Source organism: Micropterus salmoides, unplaced genomic scaffold, assembly GCF_014851395.1.
Source record: "Micropterus salmoides isolate LMB-PRFRI ecotype aquatic unplaced genomic scaffold, ASM1485139v1 Ms_hic_scaffold_3887, whole genome shotgun sequence".
Lineage (NCBI taxonomy): Eukaryota > Metazoa > Chordata > Actinopteri > Centrarchiformes > Centrarchidae > Micropterus > Micropterus salmoides.
The window spans coordinates 622-18,336 of record NW_024043247.1 but is presented as its reverse complement, the minus strand read 5'-3'; the positions used below and the strand labels follow the sequence as shown (position 1 = coordinate 18,336).

Genomic DNA, 17,715 nt, shown 5'->3' with positions numbered 1-17,715 from the left:
TTAGCAATTGAGAAAAACTGTAATGATGTGATCAAACAAAATGTGCTCAAGTCCCTGGCGAGCGTAGTGGCGATGTCACACTTTGACCAAGCTATAAGTGAGGGACAGGTTCTCTACTGTCATTCAACCCGATCAAATGGTTTTGAGGCAAGGGTTTGATTTTGCCAGAAAAGTCAGGGTTTTTGTGAATAGTTTAAAGATTGGGTATTGTGTTTAAAGTTTCGAGAATTTGGGTGAAAGTTTCAAGAAATGTGTCTTTGTGAAAAACTGTAATATTGCTACATTTTGTTTGAAGTTCATGTAATGTGACACCCCCACCGTTAGGCCTACTCAGCATGCCGAGAGAGAGAGAGGGGGGGGGGCATGCGCAATTTTTTGCGCAAAACTGTACTGTGGCTGTTCCAAACCGATGCGTGCTGCTCCGAGTCTAACGGGTTTTTTGCCATTTTGTGGCCGATCCGTTGGAGATATATAGACATGCAGGCTATCAAATGAAAGGTCTGCTCTCCGCTGATATTCTTCTCAATCTACAGGCCTGTAAAGCATGGGAGTGCTTTTGGTGACAGGAATGTTGATGAATACTCCTGTTTTTATCAATATTTAAATTTTGTCATTTGGAAATTGGTTGTATGGACTGAAAAGCATTTTAAAGATATCTATCAATAAAAGTCAGCATTTAACAATAATATTGCCAAAATATGGAAATTCGCCTGGTATATTTGAAAATATTGTTCGATAACTGTAGTATTTTGGTTTTTTTTCATCAGATTACAGTTACAATTGCATTGTAGGTAAAGTAAAATAATATATAATACACAATGGATTTATATTCCTTAGCTTCTGACTTTTCAAAGGAGACCAGAATTATGCATCTAGGCCAAATGGTTGAGGAGTTATTCCTGATTCATTTTGGGTATGAAATTTAAGGCGTTTTTTCTGGAAAAAGGGGCCTGTTTTTAACAGGTTTAGTCCGCCGCAAAGTAGTGAGAGAATAACATGACACACCTGACCGAGACACAGACACCTGTCGCTCTGTGTCTCTCTCATTCTCACCGCTCAGAGACACTTTGCTCTGTTTGGGACAGTCTCTCTGTTCCAGGATGCTTCCTTCTGAAGCGACTGTGAGCTGCACTTTATCAGAGGTGCTATAGTTAACATTTATATAGATGTAGGCTTGTGAGATTTATGTGTTTCAGTTTTCCCAGGCGACTCTGTGTCTGTCAGATAATAGGGGATAACCACTAGGCTACCATATCAGCAGAACCAGGTTAATGCACAGCAGAAGGGCAAATATTATGACTTCATTCTCATTAGATTGCAATTATATTCTCATACCTAATATATTTCCAAATATTATTCTGCAAATGTCACAGATAGTTGCGCCTGGTTCAGGCAATCATGCTAATGAATAAAAAATTCGTCTATAAGATAGGCCTACACAGTACAGACTTAAGATCCATTCTATCATTGTTATTATATGTATTAAAGCAATCTGGTAGAAATATCGTTTTAAATGTAGTAGCCTATCAAGGGTCGCAAATTATATGTGTGTTACACACTCCTCTAAGTTGTGTGCAACCCGCCATTAATCAAGAGAAGAAGCAGCAGCGAGGAGAAAGAGTCGGAGTCACGGGTAAGTTCATAAGCAAGTCTGTTGCAATCAATTAAAAACTTAAACTTTTAAATCAACGATTTTGGCCATACAGGGGTGGTTGGCCACCTGGCAATTCTGGCATGTGCCAGAGGGACTATTTGTTTTGTGTGGGCCGGTCAGATTGATATTAATATCAGTGTTTCTCACACATCGGCTAACTTGGGCGGCCATTGAGGTACATTAACGGCCATCCAACTATATTTGGTGACCCATTTAAGCATTTTGCAGAGAAACACCGAGAGAAATGATCAAGAAAACAGTCACACAAAAATGTTCGGGTTGTAATAAACTGCAGATAAAAACAGAAACAGCAGAAAAACAGACAGAGAGCAGACAGACTTTACAACATACTCAGATGGACAGCCATTGTTTTAACTGCATATGTGAATTTTGTAAACGTTTGCTCTTAAAAAACTCTTGAGCAAATGTTACAAATCTGTTACCATTGGTGTCATTTACACTAGGTTGGCTGGGGACATGCCCCCATCACTTTTTGAAAGCATAATTGGTTAAATATTCTGAGAAATAGTTTGGAATAAGAATGTTAAATTACAAATGAAAAAGCTTTGAGAAAGGTTTATTTGCACAATAAGAAAACATGCAATGCAATTTAAATATAGAAGAAACAAATGTGCATTGTCCAAGAAAGTTACTTAAGCAACAAAAAAATCTACTTATTACTGCATAAATTCCCTTTTATTGTTGTAAGTAAAGACATTAACTCCATAAATTGGTGCAGAAAATGTCTCCAGAATGCAGGAAATTAATTAATGCTCAAAATCTCTGGGGAGGACCCCAGACCCCCCACTTATACATTTAATCATTGAATATTTCTTCAAAGTAGTGTTAAACTACCTTAATTGTCCCAGATTGCTGGATGTGTCCCTGATGTTAACATATTTAAATATGACGTTTGTTAGCAAATATCAACGTTACCTCTAGAAATTTATGGTAGCAGAGTTTGACCTAAGGAATACACCTTTGTCTTTTAAAAAATGACATGCCGGGTATAGGCCTACTGTATAGCCTACTGTGCTGAGTAAGTCACTTGTTGCTAACAAAAAAGACTGTGTCTTAAACAAAAGAAATCTAAACACTGTATCAGAGCAGATCAAGAGTATGGTTTTGTTCTGTATTTGCTTTAAACACAGGGTACGCTGGAAGAGAAAAATATCTCTATGGATTCTGCAGCAATTTCTGCTAATTAAGTGCAGGAGGAGAGGGATAATAAAGAATAACATAATAATATTATACTCTTTCCAAGACTTATTTCTAGATCCTATATTGTTTCCACAATTAATAGGGAAATCAATGTAAATACAATTGCTTATTCTACTGTGTGTGTGTGTGTGTGTGTGTGTGTGTGTGTGTGTGTGTGTGTGTGTCACTGGGATGGCACATACACAGATCAGTTGGGCAAGTTACTTCCAAAAATGTAATACATTATAGATTACTAGTTATTGTCATTTAAAGTAATTAGTTATATTACCTGTCCAGGGTGTACCCTGCCTTTTGCCCGACGTCAGCTGGGATTGTCTCCAGCCCCCTGTGACCCTGTACACAGGATAAGCAGTTGACAATGGATGGATGGATGGATGAACATTGTATAATGTCAAAACAAAAGGATTAAGCTATACATGTGACATATAGATAATCACCAGCACACCCACAGGCCTTCACACAAGCTGACTGAATCTCAATCAGTATGCTTGCCTGTATGTCTATAGCATGGACATACACGCTAATACTGTAACTGTAACAGTGGATAATAACACTTAAAAGTTTAAAACAATCTTTCAACCAGATTTCTGGAATAAAATAATAATGATTTCAGAATGGACCTTTAGTCTGTCTACCATCATCTTATAGAAGTTTTTTAATGATTAACACTGAATTTATCTTATTGACAGATATTTTAGTATTATATTAATTTGCATGATTGCCATTATAATTCAGTTCAAAAACACAAACCAGACACAAGCTTTATTTTGCAACGTAGAAGCTTGTGGATGGCACCAGGGCAAGAGACTAGAGGCTCCAGCATGCAGTCATACAGTCTTGCCACTGAGGGACACTGCTTCGTAGGCTCGTTCCACGGTTGGAGATCATCCACTGCACATGCACAAATCAGAATGGACGGCACAGTGAGAAATGGGAAAACACATAAAGAAAAATACAGAAAACGTAAATTCGACCTATTATTTTGATTTGGTTTCCTTGTCTATTATATTTCCCGTTTTGAGCTGAAAGCAAGGAAACAAACGCCAGTTTTCATATTTGATTTATAGAAAAACAAAACACAAAATATTGATTCGTTTTTTGGTTTTTGGTTTGCCAGATTAAATGGAATAATTGAATGACGGATGATAAACGGACCAGTGAGTTAAGTGAACTCTTGGAAACTAAGGATAAGAAATAATCGTCACTAACTATGAACATAACAGACATTTTCTCATTTCACTTTATTTTTCATCATTTTCTCAACAGCAGCAGCTGAAAACTTCCCCTCTACTTCACTGTCAGAGTTGGAGATGACGTCACTTTGCCTTGTGAAAATGTGATAGACGGTCAGCGAAAATGTGAATACTATATGGACTTTGGTTCAGCAGTAGCTGATTAAACTTGGGCAGATTGGTGAAAGCCAAAACTAAATCAGACAGACTGAGTGTTACAGAGAACTGTTCTCTGGTTATAAAGAAGGTCACAGTCGAGGATGTTGGTCATTACACCTGCAGACAGGCCCGATCAAACATGTTTTAGACTCTCAGTTCTTCTGTCTGTTGTTATCAGTGAGTATTTCCATCATAATGTTTTCAGCTCAAACTGTCTTGTTAGAACAATATACTGAAACATTACAATAATTATGATCACAGTGATGAAGTTAACTTTACTCTTGTTGTCTTTCTCTCACAATATCTCCATCTTCACCAGTGATGAACGTAAGGACGCTGATGAGGTGACGTTAACTGCTCTGTGTCGACACTGGACAGTCTGTAGACACACAGTGAAGTGGCTGTATGAGGGTAAAGATGTGGACAAAGATAACAAAGACATGAAGACATCACAGTCTGTCTGCTACGCTGCTGTGTCTTTCCTGGATTCTCATTTTGTTAACAAATCAAAGTCTAACTTGAAGTGTGAAGTGACAGATATTAACTCTGGAAAAGTGCAGCTGTTCACCTTCAGCCCTCAGTCCTCAGGTGAGAAAACAGGTGAGAATATGCTGAGCTGACGACTTTTAAGATGACATCATTCTTTCTCATTTAGTGACAGCAGATGGTAAACATGAGGGATTTTCTAACTCAACAGTTTCTTGGGTTGTTTATTTTATTTGTGCAGGTGACGCACAAACAACAACAACAACAACAACAACAACAACAGAAAACACAAAATCAGTTACAGCCACAACAACCAATGACCCTTCAACAGAACGAAAAGGTAGTAACTCTGTTTTCCTGTCAGCCTCTTTCTCTCCCCAGGCTAAATTTCTTTATTTAACTTTTTATTAGAACATTTTTTCATTTGTATGCCAAAAATAAATGTAAAAAGCCTCTTAAATTAAAGTTGCTTTCACACCTACCTTGTTTATTCCGGTTGAACCAAACCCTGGAGTGTTTAACCCCTTGGTGCGGTTGTTTGGTGGGTGAACGCTGGACTTGAACTTTGGTGTGTATCAAACAAACAGCTCTCTGCTCCACCTCAATGAGGTGGTCTAGGATGCTGTCAAGTGAATTCTGGAACGATTTATTTCTGGTGTGAACGCCATTTGAATTAAACACGGAAAGCTATCATTGTAGGCCTGTTTCTTTAAAATTGTTTTTATTTATTTGTACTGTGCTATTTAATGTTTTATTGTCATTTACAATATTTCATATTTATCAGAACCTTGGTTTTATTACCAAAATAGGTTTCACGGTTTGCCAATTTGCCCAGGTGTTTGGTTCATACAATTTACACTTTAGAAGAGGAAATAAAAAGAAAGACAAAGTACGCTACTGCAACAGTCAATAACTCGGAGGCATGCCTGTCAAACGGAAGGCAGCTCAGGGAGGACAGAAGGGCAAAAGCTCGCTTGATCTTGATTTTCATCATGATAGAGAATAGAAAAACAGTCAAAATATGACAACCTATCTAATATAATAATATGCTTAATAAAGTTGCTTTGCATAAAAGTGTCTGCCAAAACAGTAAATGTAAATGTAATGTAATGTAATGTAATTAGCATATAACTAAAATGATTCTCTGCGGGTCAACAAACACACGTGGGAGCCGCATGCTCTCTTGAAGGGACTGCAAAACTGACCTGTATCACACAGGAAAAGACTATTTTAGAATAAGTCTAGAATGCATGTTTAGGCAATGTTTTATATATTAGGCCCATTGTCATATATGTTTAGGGCTATATCTATCACAATAATTGAAAGCCATAGGACTTCTTTAGGGCAACAGGCGGTTTGAAAAAATATATCTGCAACAGCATTTGTTTTAATGATCATGCAGCCTACCCAAAAGTTACCACTCTATACAAGGTTGTTTATTAGTCATTATCCAGCACAAAGCTGCATAACAAAATTAAATTTGTAGTTCTTTCATGCTACACACAAGTGTAGGCCTATATTCAAATATGGTAACATATAAAATAAAACAAGATATATACAGTTAGTGTCCACCAAAGTGCTTTTTTTAATTCATTGCAATGAAGCGCTGGTAAAAACGCCAGCAGCATGACAAGGCGCTGAGCTTCGTGGAAAAGTAGAGTACAAAAATGTTCAACTTTGGGAAAGACGCTGCGCTCGTCACTGTCACTTTTTACCTAGCTGTCCAATCACAATAGAGGAGAGGCGAGACAAATACCACACCGTTACAACGGTTACTATCCTGGAACAGGGCTGATCTAACCTCAGCTCTTGGACCAAACGTATTTGAGTCCGTCCTCTGTCTCTACCTGCTTCCGCCGTCTCTTCATACAGAGCAAGGGCCAGAGCAGTCCTCTACTCTGTGTTGACATTTTTACATCCAGTAAAGTTGGGTAGAACTACTTGCAACCATGGATTTTATGTATCATTGCAACAATGCTGTGCCTCAAAAACGCACCCTGGCGCCAGGCCCGCTTTAAGGCTTTTCACACGGGAAGCGACACTCCGTCTGCGAAGTCACCTGACCCCGCGAGGTCGCTCTGCGCTTCTCTTGTGAACAGACACCAAGACAAGCGCTCCGCAAGTAAACGGAAGGCGGTCAATAGATAGTAACCACGGCAACGGCTTCTGTGTGCCACTGTATACCTCCATAGCCTCGCTTAAAGTAAAACTATAAGTAACATTAGTTGATATATAGCTATATTTTATTATTCATATAGCTGATAAATCTAGTCATGCAAACGCCCTCCAGTTAATGTCCCAACTGTTTAGTGAACACATATATTTCAGGGAAGTCACAGATGGCGAGGATCAGTGTCTCATCCATCTTCTTTTTGTGCTGCGCATTGCGTAGGCTACAAAAGTTCAAGTCAATTCAACTTTGCCAGGGGCGGGCTTGTTCGTGAGACGAGCACGGGGCTTCAGGCCCAGTTAATGCGGATTTGCTTAGCGCTCCCAGCTAGGAGTTTTCAGCTGGTAAAAAAACACTTTGGTGGACACAGGCCCTTAGGCTATTTATATACATAGGCCTACACGTAAACACCCCGAACATTCCACAGTGCATTTTTTGAATTTGCATCTGGGGTAAACAGCAGCAACCAGATAATATGGTTTCATCTGGACAATAAACCGTCTGATATTTGGGATGGATGGAGTCCATCTTGACTGCGTTTGTGCACAAAGCATCATTGATGTAAAACAGTTCACTTCCTCATCTTGCCGGAGTCTTGCACTCACAGCTCGGAATATGGACCACCTGCTGAGTGCTTGATCCGGGATGTTGATAGGGCAGGTCTCTGTAATGATATAAGCACAGCAGTCTCTGTTGCTTGGTCAACATAAGTCCCATTTTGTCCAGACTAGATCTTTAGGAGCAGAAATATGTCTATATAGACTAGTTTTGCCATGTTGGCAAATGAAAATGGATGCAGAGTTTATGCATGTTTACTTTCTGCAATTGGTTCCCCCCCGTGCCCCTGTTACACAGACCGTGGACCGCTCTATGGCCCCCCTCAGAACAAAGAGTCTACAATAATCATAGACCCATCGGCAACAGTTTGTAACGCACTAGAACCCTATCGCGTCATAGTTCGCGTCAACGCAGTGGGGGAAGCCCTGTAGCGTCAGTTTGACCGTAAACAGGCATATGACATGTAACTGAGGCAAATATGAGGGGTTCAAATCCCCAAATATTCAATTACTAGTTGCCATGGGTTTCCCACAATTAATAAAATTCAAAGACATGAGTTTTGACCAGAAGATTTATTTAAACAATTAATAAAAAATAAGATGTAGATGCCAATACTGCCAGAGATGCTAAGGGATAAGAGCACAGTTACAAACACCTCAGCATCAACAGGGCCAGACCTGGGGGGGGCACCCAGGTGCCTTGACACCACCACTCACACTGGTGTGCAGCCACCTAGACACAGCAAGACACACACAAACATCACACAATAAAACTAAGTAAAGCATGCACACACAGCTGTCATACCCACCACCACATGCATTGAAGGGGAAAGGGGTTCCCACAATCCACCACCCTGTCCATCTGGCAGAACACTAAAAGGGGGAAAAAATGGTTAACAAGCTGAGGAAAATCTTACAGCCAAAAACAGGGACAACCGCTACACCCTTAGCAGACCTTGGCAGTTGGCAACCACATTCACAGGGGCCCATCCACCTGTAATAAATCTCATAAAATAAGTAGACATAACAATTCAAAAACAAATAGTTAATAATTTTTATTAGTTAGTTTTGTTTAGTTTTGTTAGAGTTTTGTTGCCTAAACAAACCAAAGTGCAACGTTTCACGACTTTAATAACGTGCCGTTTCAAAATGGCGATGTTTCGAAATGCTAGTGTTTTATTTGAAAGTCTAACCGGACTGTAGCATGACTACACTGTTTTTAGTATTAATACCCAATTATGAATTTTAATATTCAGAAAATATAATCCATAAATCTCTCGTTTTGCGGGGCACCACCGGAGTTTTAATTAACCCAGAATCCGGACCTCTGGGTAGCATTTTAATAATTATACAATTATTCACCAGTGATCAGTTAGCTAATAATCGCTCAATTATCTTAAATCAATCAGTCATCTTATATTGAAGGGGTAAATTCTCTTGGCAGGGACTTGGAGAGAGGCAATACACACAATTCCTTGATGACAGTGAAGTTTGTTACTAACTAAGGTGACACATCAAAGAAATAAACAATGGCTAAACAATGAGAAGGGGTTCTATTGTGTGGAGCATTTGACTCATACGGGCAGCTAATGAACGCAATTAGATGATAACTCGGTTAAATTTGTCCAGGAGTTTCAAGGATTAAATATACTGGACTGACAGACTATGGGACATCCCTGATCACAGAGTGCAGGGTTTTGGTCTTACTGCTTGTGTTTCTCCCCGCCGGTTGCTGGTAAAACAGCCTCACACTGGCAGAGTCCGTTTAGTTTAGCTTTCTGGATATAGGCTATTGGCTGTTACATATTCTTAGAGAATATAAGCAAGATACACGAATGGCATTAGGTTATGGACAGGTAAATAAAGTGACATTTATACATTTCAGACGACAGCCTGTAATACTTCTTCTGTTCCACTTGGGGGAGCTTGGGTTACATGACGATATCTCTGATTAATCCTAAAACAATCTTCTCAGGAGCTGGGGAATTTAGTCATTTTAACCTTAAATTCAAGCTGGAAAATTAATCGAGTATAGGATGACATTTCTTTATCAGCATTTCTAAAGGAGGTGTCTGAAAGTGTTGGGAAAAAGCATTGGTTACACATAAAATGAAGGAATGTCATTAACCTTGCTGAAAATTAAAACATCCGGTACTTTGATGTCGTGAGGCACCCTAGAAGGAGAGGCATTGGACACTTCTTTTGCTGTCCTGCTAAGTGTCTATTGACACCATTACGGCATCCATAAGCGATGCATGTCTGATTGAGTCTCTGCAGACTCTTACCAAACACCAGGCGATGTTTCTAGTTTTTGCATGTCAAAAGGCCAGAAAACTTTCCTACCCCCTCCTTTTTCTCAGAGAGAGAGAGGGAAGGGATTTTTGAGTCTCCAAATTATTTGATATAAATGCACAAATCCACACTGTTGGTACACAACAGGACGTTACATATTTGTTGTTGCTAACTTTACAAGACGTTGCATATTTGTTGTTGCTAAGCGTTGCTAACTTGGCTGCGGAGCCTGATGCAAGGATTATAGTTTCCGTGTGTGCAAGTACGCGAGGGTCCGCTAGAGTCAACGTGACGAAAAAGTCGTCATCAGAGGGGGTATGCATAGAGTCTGCGCAGGTCCGTGTGCCTCCTGTTTTTTGTCATATCTGCACCAGATCCACACGGCGACTACCGCTACCAGGGCAACAACCAATCTACTGCGCATGTGTGGAACATGTCCGCCATCAGGGCTGGACTGGTAATCTGGCATACCAGGCAAATGCGTTTGGGGCTGGTGTAACGTAAATTATTTATTTATATTAACTGTTTTTAAAAAACGTGCCAAAGATCATCCCATAAAGCATGGACAGTCGCCCATTGGGTAATTTTCTGTACTGACATTGGGCTGGCCCAATCACATCTCTTACTAGCCCCCACTCGTGATTCCAACTCTGAAACTTCGTAAGATGTTCAGTTTTGCCCTTGACCTTTGTTTCTATCTTGTCACAGAAAATACACTGATTAGGAAACAGGAAGGTATAGTACATTCAGATCAAACTGTCTGAGATTTGTGCAGGCATAGGGAGTCCTTTATTGATGATGATGATGATTTACCACGTAGAAGCGTTTGAGGCTTGTAAATGATCCAAGTTACCTATGAATCTGAACAGTTTTGATGAAGCCAGTTGTGTCCATACGCAAGCTCTCCAATATCAATGGTATCTTGTCACAAATATCCTTCATATGGTAGTGTGAAGTGAAAGCTTACTTTGCTCCCCCTGCATTTTACACTATGGTGCACTGTGCCTATAAGGAAAACTATGCAGATAATTAATTTGAAAATGCATGAGATAAAGGTCTGCATGGGCACTTAGACTCAGATCAGGATTGGTATGAAAAAACATGACTGGGAAATCCTTGAACACACACAGTTTGATGCTTTCCAGGAGTCATTTTGTGATTTCTGTTGGCGTTTGTCTAAAGCTTCGGTAGCACTGTCATCTCACACCAAGAGCTTGTTGTTAAAGTCCAAGCAGGTAAATTTAATGCAATTAGATTTGTCTTGTCCCCCATGACCTTCAGCAGGATAAACATTTATCAAAAATGGAAGTAACTTTGCAGACAAATGCAGAGAACATTTGCACTGAAATTATATTAATATTCCAACACTAATAATCGCTGTCACTTTATTATTGTTGTCAGTCAGCATTTTGCACAGTAACACAATTTAAATTGTAAATTTTGAGGTGAAGGAATTAAATCTCTAATCCAAGTTACCTATTAATCTTTTATAACAATTTTCATGAACCCAGTTTTATCCATACCAAGACCTCCAATGTCTACAGTATGAAGGGTATTTGTGGGTGAAGTTGCTGCTTCAGAGTCTCTTATCAAATACTGTGTGGATATGAACCCCTCTCCCTTTGCTCCCCCTTAATGTCACTGAAGGCAGTAAAATTACCACGGGGAAAGTTTTTACAAAAGTTGTCCCCTCTGAGGTTAATTAAAAGAAATATTTAGCTGTGGTCTTTTTTTTGCTATTTTCGCACTGTTATTGTCCTGAAATAGAGTCAAGATGTGTTTGAATCCTAACAGTAACCATTTAACTGAATTCCTTGGGTCAGATTTGTGTGGAAAAAATTTACTCATTGGTCTCTGTATGTTGTTTGCTTCAAAAGTTACGCTGTTTTCTGTTTATTTTGGGTTCAGGTTGACAATAAGTATAATAAAGGGTTAAAATAAACCCCATGGGACATTATTTCAGCCTGTTAAATGGCAGAATCTTAAAATAGACACTTCAAGAATTAATAAAAAAAAACATCCTATGCGCATGGACCTATGTTACCATCTAAACTAAATCTGTTCTGTCAATTTTTTTTTCTTTCCAGCTTTTTGGCTCATCATTGTGTTTGTGGGAGTTGCAGCACTCTTATTAACTGTTGTTATTGTTGTTGGATTCATCAGATGGAAGAAAACTAAAGGTGAGAGCAACCACAGATATTATAAACAAGAAGTTTTGATGAACCTGGATTTTTATTGTTGAAGCTAAAGTCGACTCTCTTTTGTCTCTTCAGGAAAAAAACCCAGATGGATGAAAACACTGTGAGTTTTACGGCTGAGTAATCAAATGTTTCTACAGTTATGACAGAGCTGAATCAGCTGCTCTCTGACAGAGTCATCCAAATCTAAACAGCCTTCACAGAGCCAGTGTTTGACCACATGGAAGTAGACTCTGTTTGTTTGTTGTTTTCAGGGACGGAGCTTAAACCCTGCAGTGAGTCCAGAAAGCAGTCAGGACACGGTGAGATCTCACACTACACCCAGGACAAAGTTACACTCACTGTTTTTAGATTTGTTGTTCAAAATGTAGCTCTATGAGACACACAGTGACTCTTGAATCTAAGTTCTTTCTGCAAGAGAAGAAGTGGGGAGTCTGATGATGCAGCTGGACGACACCAGAACAGACCAGAACACAATCAAGTCCACATGTTACTGAGCAGCCATTATGTTGTCTTCTCTGTGTAGGCTGATCCTGAAGATGGTGTTTCCTACGCCTCCATCAGCTACACCAGGAAGACCAACAGTAAAGGCCGGGTAAGCTGTCTGATTGGTTCTAGTGATGATGGCAGTGAATGAAAACACTTCTCAGGTATAAAACAGGACAGATTCTTTATTTTCCCTTTAAAGCCCAGTCTACATGTAAGGATTGTGATGTCAGTGTGTCCAACACTTTGGTCCAGAACAAAATATCTCACCACGAGCGGCCAGAGGAGCTCAGTACATGTACAAACAGATCTTTAACAGCACATCTTCAAACTGAACTGACTGGACTGACTCTGTTTTGTGTTGTGTTGCTCTTTGTAATGTTGTTTGCTGTTTCATTATTGAGCTTTGTGTTTATGTGCTGCTGGATATCATAAGTTGCATTTACCTGCATATTCTGTCTCATTTGTTGTGTAATTTCTGTGTTGTGCTGTTGTCTCTTTTCCAGGTTCTGGGTAAAGATGGTGATGATGAAGATGATGCAGTGACCTACAGCAGCGTGAAAGCTTCCTCTTCTTCTGCTGGAGCCTCAGCTGATCCCAGCGACCTCTACGCCACCGTCAACAAACCAAACACATAAGAGACACAGTGTAGTTACAGTTCATATTATTCTTCATTACATATCATTGATAACTGATAAATGTTTTTATTCAACTTCTTTTATATAAGTTCAGGATGTATTGCTGTAAAAAGCCTTTTAGTCCAGAAGGGGTGCAGTAGGTTAACTAGTAGCACAATAACAACATTATCTGGCTGCTTGAAATGTAACTGAACATAATATGGGACATTTAGCTTGATGAACTTGCTGTCAGGCACTTTAATGTGCTAGTGCTGTGTTTTTTTTGTTCTGGTATGAAAGTAATTAAAACAAACTCAGAGGAAGTGGAAAGCGCTCATCTTGACTGAGTCACTTTTGAGAGTTGAATTAAACTGAATGAGAGGAAACTGTGGAAACAACACAAGGGTTAAATTTTCACTGGTGTTAATTCCAGATACTCAAATAAAGCAACAACTGAAATATGAGAGGAAAAGGAAAGGACACAGTGTCACAATGAGCAAGTGAAAAATGATTGTTTAGAGGAAGCAGATAAACATTTGTCTTTAAGAAGCAACCCTTTAGAGATTGTAAAGTAGAAAGGGCAGAGAGAAACGACAGAGTCTCGATGGTTGAGTTCAGATGGATTAAAATGTCTTTATTTGTAATGGTGCTTCAGTTTACAGGTCAGGATGGATATGACATGTGTTTTTGTTCTGTGGCAGGACACATTATCCTTCTGAAAGAGGCCACTGCCATCAGGGAATGAATTGAATTTATTTCAGGATAGAGATCATCTCATTTTTGCATAAAACATTCTTTAACAGAATGTTCACATTACATTTAGCTGACGATTATATCCAAAGCGACTTACTATTTTGACATATGTCAGAAGTTGCAACTTGGGGTTAAATGTCAAAGCATCACACTGCCTCCGCTGGCTTGTCCTCTTTCCATAGTGTATCCTGGTGCCACGTGTTCCCCAGGAAGAGGAACTTTCACGGTGCTGTAGGTCACTGCATCATCTTCATCATCACCATGTTTACCCAGAACCTGGAAAAGAGAAACAGCACAACACAGAAATTACACAACATTAAATGAGACAGAATGATGCAGGTTAATGCAACATTATGATATCCAGCCATCAATTTGATATAGAAAAAGTGATTCATAAGGCTAGGCCACCTTTTTCCTTTGCTCTGTGGTCCAAATCTGATGCTCACATGCTCATTGTAGGTACTTTCAACAGTGGACAGGGGTCAGTGCAGGCAAACTGACTGGTCTGCAGCTACGCAGGCCCATACACAACAAACCGGGTGTACTGTGTGTTCTGACCGCTATTACCTTCTTCAGCAATCTGACTGCTTTTCTGTTGGATCGGACGACATGCGTCAATGAGCCTTGGCCATCCATGACCTTGTCACCGGTTCACAGCTTTTCTTTCCTTGGACCACTTTTGATAGGTACTGACCACTGCAGACTAAAACAAGGATAGAGATACAGAAACACAGAGCAGACAAGAACAAATCATGACAGCGTGCCCATTCTCCTGCGTCTAATGCTGGCCGCACAAGAGAGGATATCTGAATTTGGGTTCAATTCATCCCTCCCGACTATTTTTTTAGTTGTTTTTTTTGAAGAGGTTGGTTGAACCGATTAAGGCCCAAATAATCCGGTAGTGTGAGGGGTTTGCAGCCATAATCTTAAGGTTGCCAACTTTATTGGAGGCACCCCTGGTCATCATTAGAGGTTAAAGATCCAAATCAAAAACATCTGAAATGAAGCACTAACAGCCAGGAAGAGAAAGACGTCCCAGAAAGGGTGCGAGCTAATTCTGCATTTTATTCACAACGCTGCAACATTTCCATGCAGAATAGCAACGCCGCTGCATGCTGTCAAGCTAGATGGATGGCATTCTGAGACAAGGTCACTCTCTTTAGTTCTCCCACCACCACCAGCAAGCTAAAGTGTCCTCTCAGATATAAGTGGACACAGTGGTTCAAAGCACCCTGATGTGTGGCTGGATGGCTTTGCGAGTGTATCTTCCAAGACTATGTGCTGCCAGGAACAGACCCATCCACTGTGATCCGTGCACACTTCATCCAAGTGTGGCAGCGTCAGCAGAGTGTTGAAGAGATCTGCAACGCATTGTGGTCTTCATGACGCCCATTTGTGCTTTTCTATCTCTTGGATGTGTCTGGCGCTTCTTAGAATCCGTGCTCGCAGGTGCAACCCAGAAAATTAAAAAATGTTCTGCTTACCTACAAAGCCTTACATGGTCAGGCACCAGCTTACCTCAAAAAGTTCCTCATACTTTACTGCCCAAAGAAGCACTGCGCTCTCAAAATTCATGGCAGCTTGTGGTGCCCAAGGTCAAGAGGGAGCCACAGTGTTTATTTATCAAGTGCCTCTATTATGGAACCAGTTTGCCAATTTGGGTTTTGAGTTTCAGAGTTCTCTCCTAGGGTGACAAGCAGGCTTTGCATGCACAGCAAACCGCCAGTCACAATTGTTCGTAATCAGTTTATCAAACAGCCAAAATAGGCCCCGCCACCATTAGTTGTCGACAACAACTTCAAAATAATGAAGGAACAGGAAAAAACCACTGATGTCACGATTGTGGTGTGGAGGCAGGTTTGAGGACCCAAACGCAGGACACAGAGCGGAGCAGGTATAGTTCAATGAAGGGTTTTAATATAACCAAAAGGGAGCACATTACAGGTGAGTGGCTGAATAACAGAAATCCAAAAGTACAGGGAGACAACAAGCAAGGCTGGTTACAGGCAGGTAAGAGTCACGCACACAGACTGAGGGTAACATGAACAATGACCAGACAAAGACAAGACAGAAACACCAGGTATATATACACAGGGACTAAGCAACACAGGTGACAGACATGACTAACGAGGCAGAGAGAGAGAGCAGGGGAAAACAGAGAGACTTGACATGACAAGCAGACCTGGGGCAGAGTGAATAAGCGAGAACACAGAACTAGAACACAGTACAGAGCTTACAGAGAACACAAGACCCGGAGTAAACACTAAAGACATGACTAACGTACAAGACCAAGAACATGACATGGAATCAAAGACCAACTAAATAACAGATAATGAACTGACCACACAATAACTCAGAGGAACTCAAAACACAACAGACTACATAGCAGATACTGGACACCAGACAGGACAGAACCCAAAACTCAACATACTAAGGCAGATACCAAACCCAAAAGTGCAACACAAAGGATGGACAAAACCGGCAGAGTGTGACAGATGGATGACCACACAGTGGATTTGATTGCAAAAGAAAGCATTAAAGCTCAAGAAAGCTAGTCTGCACTCAAAAAAGTACTCATATTCAAAAGACAATTTTCAGCTTATTTATTTAAATTTTCTATACATTTTCCCAAACCAACACACAAAAATTCTAGGATGCTTGAAATTCCTGTATTTTTTATATTGCAATATATATCGCAGAAAAGATAATTGTTGCAATATCAGCTTTTTTCCAATGTTTTTGGTGATTTTGCACTTTAAATGAAACTTTGATTGATTGATCTGTGAGGAGGGACTTTGGTGACTACCAGAAGTAAACAAGCATAGTACACCGACTGTGCCTGATGTTCAGCTCAGGTGGTAATGGCCAGGCCAAACCCATATCAGTCCAGGAACCGTCTCAGGGGCGGCCTGTCCTAAGGTGATGTGGTGCTTGGTGCTGTGGTACTGGGACATTACTATTTATACGTCCGCACATATCGGTAGAGGTGTCCTATTGGGTGGCTGTGTTTTCACTGGGTGAGAGTGTGTTGTGTAGTAGAGGAGGTTTTACCCAAAAAGTCCAGCAGAGGGCTCTACCTGAACTTATAGAACATTGACCTTACTGTTTATGTTGCTGAATGTAGGGTTTTAAAAAGGTTATTCTGATTAATAGGTTGTTGGCCCGTGGATGATTCAGATGACGTCAGAGTCGATCTGCACATCACACCCATTTAACTCATGAATTGACGAGTGCAAAACAGCTGCTGAGTCAGAAGCTGTAATATCAAACGCATCCTCATTTCATGTTGTCATACAGTAATAATAGTATTTAGTCTGCAATGTCTTCCATGAGAATAATCATGTGACAGGTGCAATTGGGGCTGTAGGCTACATTTAAGATCAATTTTACTTTTGTTATTTCTTACTGTGTATGAACTCTCACCTCAGAAATGATCTCCTGTTACAGACAAAAGGCACACAGCCAAAAGAAAGCCTGGGAGTTAACTATACTGACTTTCTGTGTAGCGCATGATTTTGTAACCTGTGGCTGTTGCTTCTTTGAACAGATGCTATAATGTGTTTTTGCAACCTCAAGATTTTTCTTTCTACATGTCATAATGTTGACAGCTGATGCTCATCTGACTGATTTCATAGCAGTATGCTGTAACAATGTTTAAATGACTTTGCTTTAAAATGACAGCTCCGAAGCAAGGATGTCTTGTTTCAGTAATGCCTGTTGTGTTACGGGGTTTGTGTGGACAGAGAGGACCCAATGCTGCACTCAGAGGGAAGGAGGTTTATTGGGGAAAAAGGGTGAGAGGACTGGAGTGGAGGGAGGAGGACGTCGGGGAAGTACTGGCACGGGGAACCAAGGAGACAGGGGGCCAGGGAGCCGGGGGAACACGGGCC

General features: G+C 40.3%; 1 long non-coding RNA gene across 1 annotated transcript; it reads right to left on the bottom strand.

Moving 5' to 3' along the window:
* Window positions 1–14,069: 14,069 nt before the first annotated feature.
* On the bottom strand, window positions 14,070–15,788 carry LOC119885052. Its single transcript, XR_005441160.1, has 3 exons — window positions 15,768–15,788; window positions 14,393–14,528; window positions 14,070–14,101 (listed from the first exon to the last, which is right to left on the bottom strand). It is a non-coding gene; the product is annotated as an uncharacterized LOC119885052 (long non-coding RNA).
* Window positions 15,789–17,715: the final 1,927 nt, after the last annotated feature.